Genomic DNA, 6,000 nt, shown 5'->3' on the forward strand with positions numbered 1-6,000 from the left:
ATTCTGTACTGGTTACCTGGCCACCCTCTGATGTCTGCCCAGGTCCACCTCCCCTGCCAGTTGCACCCCTGCACTGCCTTTCTGGCAAACCCCTCACTTGGGGACTGTTTGCTGTATCCCTAACAGTCCACCACCTCCAGATGTCTGCACTTATCCTTGCACTTCACACCATCAGCCCGTATTTTCACTTCTTGTCATTTTTTCTTCTTCCCATGTACAGCACTTTCGCCTCCCCCGCCCCAAGCACTTGGGCGATCTGAGTACAACTGGCCTAGTAGGTTCGTTGTCTCCATCTCCCCTCTGTTCTCCCTCCATTGCCTCTTTGCACAGCTAGTTTATAGCACACTGTAAATGGCATATCATACAATTTGACCTCATTTCATACCCACATTGCATTCATAACAGGATGCCTGCCACTTACCTTGTGCACTTCATAGTTTTTTTTTCTGCAGTACTGCACTGAAGATAATCATTTAAAAAAAATATTGCACAAAAAGCACCATTGAATGCATGTTACCAACTTCAAACATGTACATGCACTGCATGCATACGAACAGGATGCCTGCCCCTTACCTAGCACACTTCCACCATAGGCTTCTACACTTTGTACCAAGGAACCTTCTGCCACAGTTTTTGCTTACACACCACAACCACAAACCTTATTGGAGCAATGCCCTAGTCTCCACAGTCCCATTTCCATGGCTCCCATCCTACAAATAGCTGGATGTGGCATGTGTAATTCTGAAACGAAACTACCGCAGAATCCACTTAGTTTTTGGACTGGGGGTGGGTCTTTATTACTGTGGGTTTTTTACGTATGTGCTTGCATACCATTTTTATCTCTTTCGATGCATTCATTTGCTTCTCGTCCTGACATTTTTACTGACTGAAGGTAAAGGCTTCTCTTACATTTCTACAGGATTCTCTGACAAGCTTTGTGCATAGTGGCAAACAAAACAGCATTGCCAATGGAGGTAAAAAATGTTTTTTTTAAAAAAGCCCTTTCCTTGAAAGCACTGCAAATATTGCTCTTTAATGTTGTCATAGTCGGTGCAGAACATCCCAGCACATAAAGTCACACATGCTTCTGTTTATGAAACACCTCCCAACCTCTAGCTGTGGACAAATTACACCAGCATAGTCCCATGCTCCTCTTGGTGGTATGGCTGAGAAAATCAACTTGGCAGTGGGAAAAATCTGCATCACTGCTGTCATCAACTTCTTGAGGTGACACCGTGCAAACGTGAGCACGACATGTATCCCAAATGTAGTCCTCCATAATGCACGATGACTACATCAACAGTACCGACAGAGGCCGGCCATGTACAAAGGAGAACCATGGCACCGAAACTCCACTCAGACTGTGCCCCAAAAAGCCTCCACTCCTTCCAACTGAAAGTTAGCAGCAAAACCCTTTTCCACGGCATACCTGTGCAGATCTTGCACAGAAGGTTTCAGCCAGGATGAGCACTCTGCGTCTCTCCATCTCTATTAACCTCACTGCATCGACTTTTGGGGAATGCCATCACTGCCCCTTCCCGTCGACCAATACCTCGACACCTGATTGGGTAAATCCCCAGTTCCATTTCCATGCCCACCATCCTTAAAAGGGCAGGATTTGGCACGTGTGCGTTTCCAGCTACAGTGAGTGCCGCGCCCCAGTAAAGTAGGGACAGCTCTTTTTCCCTTTCCACTCCAGCCATGCATGGAAGGTGCTAGGCCCTCACCACAGAAAACACATCATAGTACACGCTATGTTTAATGCTCAGGTCATGTGCACTGCACTCCCATCTGCAATTGAGCCTGACAGCTTTCACCCTGGGCACATATTTGCGTGCATGGCTGCATAACGTTGCGTTGTGTGTGCTGAACGGTATGTAGGAGGCTGTGTACATTAGGCATAGTACATGTCTGCTGCTCAGCACGTCCTCTCATGCTGCAATATCTTAGCACTCCCTAAAGCAAGGGCCTTATAAGGGCCAAACCATAGGAAATGAACATGGTGGAATGTGGCTCCTTACTGTGCAACAGGGGGAATGATGTACACCATATGCTAATGTACGCATTCCAACTCACTTCTGCTGCTCTACCAAGTCTACAATGTCCTCCACAACCATTGTGTAAAAATCACCAACTTCAAATGCATGCAGAGTGACAACTACATGGCTGCATTATGTTGTGGTCTCTGTGATGAAGGCCTTGGCTGCATGGCCTACGGCCTTCGGCCATGCACCCAACAGTCTAGGCCTTGCCCATGCCCACCACAACATGAAGCCATGCAGGCATGTGCCACAATTTATAAAGGCAACATAAGCACTAGCACTTCCACCCAACCTCCACACCCTAAAGCAGGGATGCAAGCACACATGGTCCACTTACCGTAATGCACAAACATACCACAGTGTTTGGCACAGCTGCTGACTTCCATTCAGAAATTGTAATAATGCCAAACAACACAATCTTCATAACATTGGTCCTGCTCCCCACACTCTATTACGTGCATACAAGCAATACTGCATAGTGCACTGCAAAGCTTACTAATCTGCGCTATGCAGACTACCCAGGCACATATGAGAACCAGTTCAACCGTAACTTTGTCTATATGTATACTATTCCAATAGTGCACCCAGTGGTCACACTGCATGACTGCTCACTGCATCATCTCCACCCATACACTGACAGCTGTACAATGTGCTAACAATCACCACACCCATGAAACCAACAATGTCTGCAATGCAGCCAAATCACACACACACACAAAGTAACAATGTGGCACCTACTTGCACCCAGTGTACATAGCTTTTCAACCAGTGGACATATTTTTCTGTGCAAAGGCTTCAGCCATGTATCGAAGGGGCTACGGACTTACCACAACACACCATAGTACACGCTATGTTTAAAGGTTCATGTCATGTGGAATGCACTCCCTTCTGCAATTCAGCCTGCCGCCACTCATCACAGAAAGAGATTGCCGCTGGAGCTGTCATGCCACAACGAAAGCTGCCTGCAATCACCACGCAAGGTTGTTGCCTGCTGAGGTAACTGAAAATTGGCGTAGTATGCATGGAGACCGATGGCAAACCACTGTCTTCTTCTAATGAGATATTTCACATGAAGCACTTCTCACTCCCCCACCCTTTCCATCCCCTCTTCCCACCACCAGATGCCATAAACTGTTTTCCAGGCCCTTTTGACACTGCATTGTCCTCTGATATAACACGCTGGCGTTATCGACAACTTTTGACGCACAACACATCACTGCAGTGCAATAAAAATTCTGGACGTGGGACGCCGGAGCGGAAGCAGATATGACTAATTTTAGTTGCCACACTGTTACATACATGAGGCCCAGCCATACCCACAACGCCTTAGGGGCTTGGCACACACACCACAACACCATACTCAACACACCATGGCAGCGTTTCCCAAAAAGCTTTGACGCACAGTACGCTTCCCTCCAGCCAACCATCGGCTGCATTCAAAGTTCGTCGACAGCACGGCGTACTGCAAGCCAATGCACCTTCTGTCCGGGGAGCGAACAGGGAAATGGGTCAGCGGAGTCGGACCCAGATATCACTAGTTTTTTTTAGATGTACATTTCAGTTCTTTGCAACAAAAGCACTGGTCGGATTGCCACCAAACACACAAAAGCAAGCTTTCTGACCCAAGCCCGTTCCCGCTGCAAATTTGGTGAAAATCCGTCCAGCCATTTGGCCTGTAGCCGTGCACAAAGTTTTTCCCCATTCAGTCTATGGAGAAAAAAAATGTTTGGGAGCCCCCCTAAAACTTTGCCCTCCACCCCCCCTTGCACAAAACCTCACCAAGCTTGCCAAAAGAATTCAGAGCGAGCCATATACTTTTTTTGCAAAGTTTGGTGAGGAAAGTTAAAAGCCGCCAAAAAAAAAAGTGTTCTTCCTATAAGTTTAGCAACTTAACCATAGTACATGTGCATATATATTGAAACAAATGAATGCTTTAGAAAGTGAGCCAATGCAGCCACTGACCGCGTTTATCATATTTTCTTCTTTTTTGTTGCTTTACCTCTCCTTACCAATCCTCCCTTACACCAATCCCTAATCTCTGTCTGTTTAATTCTGGTTTGAATTATATGATTTATGGATTGTTTGGATGTTTACATAACTTCTATGTATGCAGGTATAATCAAGCTTACACATTGAAACAGTTAATGTATGAGGACAATAGGAACTTACGCAAAGGAGTCGCCGAACAGACCAACCTCAAAACAAAAGCCAGTCTGAGACTTAAACTCACAAATAAATGTGTCCCTTCCCCACCGTCTCTTAAATTAGCACCTCTGCCCAACGTTCGCGTCCCAAGTTAGGTTTCGCCCCCGACTATGCTTGAATGCCTGATAGGTTAATGGGCGGGGTCGTACCTAAAGTGTCTTATGTGGGTTGGAAGTCAATGCCAATTGCTAGGTGAACCGTATATATGGTCTAACTAGGAGGTGGCACGCGCAGCTTCTATATTCAATGTGTTGCATGTCATTTAGCCCAAAACGAAGCCACGCAGCTCAACATGTGAATATTTAAACACTAATCACAATATAACGTTTCAACAAATATGGATTTACGCAGTATAACGACTGCCCAAAATGTCCGTTTAAATACCAAAACTAACATTTCATAAAAGCCGAGTGAAAACAAAGATATTTACGGCACAGCCCGGCCCCTTCCGGTGCCCGTTTGTAAAAGATGTATAACGCCAATTGGTGGATGTTCGCGTTAAATCGACGAAAAAACGTACTTCCCTACCTTCAGGTAATCTACCGTCACCAACATTTGCTCTTCGACATTTAATCAGAATGCACCAGCGTTCCAGAGCCCAGTCAAACGAACCGCACGGCCGTTCCTTGCTTGGGGGCTTAGGCTAACTACTGGTCCACTAAGTCCAAACGAACTTCCAGTGAAAGGTTTCATCGACGTGAGCGTGAAAAGCTCCAGCAAACAGTGCGCGTTTGTGAGCACTTCTTTCTCACCTAAAACCCTGTTCGAGTCCTGCAATGGACCCCCTCCCCAGCGCGTAGTAAAGGCACAACAAAAACCGAATTCAGTGAAAAGCGAGAAACACCTCGTGTTCGTTTACCTTATTCGCAGAAATCGCCGTCAGTACCTCTCCTCCCTTTCCAAAAGCAAAGCGCGCAGTCAGGAGCCCTTGCTAACACAGCCAATTACAACTCACTGTAACACCTCTGTGGTGGATGTAGGGAAAAGTGTTAAAGCGACAGACCACTTGCTACCCGGCTGGCCCCAAGGATACGCTGAAATGGTCCAATAATTTCTCACAGAAAACATTCTTATTTTAGATGACATTTAGACAATGCAAGTGGAAACGGTTTGTGACGCAATAAATGGGTATTACAAGGGATTCAATGCACTTTGGCTATCGTATTCGACTAGTCTTCTGTAAATGCCCAATAAACTATTATCGCTAAACATAAGGAATAAAGACCAGTGGCGTGAAGTTGCGGGCGGGTGTAGTCAGAGCAGTTTCCAGACAATATTGCACCAAAATACACCCTTACCCCCACGTTGCTCCTCTACTACTACTGCACGCCTCCAAAATAATGTATCATTGCAATATAAATGCTGCTTTATTAACTGTTAGTTAAAATTAATAAGTAGACAACGCATACAACGATGTTTTAAACATGAATTAATTTTCTATCTCATGTTTTAATTCGTTCTCTATATGAAGGGCTCTCTCCTAGATGATGCTTCCAGTGAACGAGTCTAGTGCTGCTACACAATCTATTGCTCCAACAATCTTGCACTCAATTGAAAGTGTAGCAAGAGGCACTAGATGCAGTCATTGTTGGGATGAAAAGGAGCCTATCCACCCTCCCTAAGCGCCTTAGGTAAGGGGAACACCATATGAGGTGATGTAACGTACAAGGGGGAGCAATCAGCACTACTAAACAGTATGTAGCGGCATTGTATTGCTTATATGCGCAGCACTAGAAAAAACGCAGTCCACACT

General features: G+C 45.7%; 1 protein-coding gene across 1 annotated transcript in view; it reads right to left on the reverse strand.

The window, feature by feature from the left end:
• LOC138579638 (uncharacterized) overlaps positions 1–5,295 on the reverse strand; it is a 600,935-nt gene extending 595,640 nt beyond the window's left edge. The window contains exon 1 of the mRNA XM_069649890.1: positions 5,107–5,295. The gene's annotated coding sequence lies outside the window, so the exon portion shown is untranslated. The remainder of the gene's footprint in view (positions 1–5,106) is intronic.
• Positions 5,296–6,000: the final 705 nt, after the last annotated feature.

Source organism: Ambystoma mexicanum, chromosome 3p (assembly GCF_040938575.1).
Source record: "Ambystoma mexicanum isolate Mex_15411 chromosome 3p, UKY_AmexF1_1, whole genome shotgun sequence".
Classification (NCBI taxonomy): Eukaryota; Metazoa; Chordata; class Amphibia; order Caudata; family Ambystomatidae; genus Ambystoma; species Ambystoma mexicanum.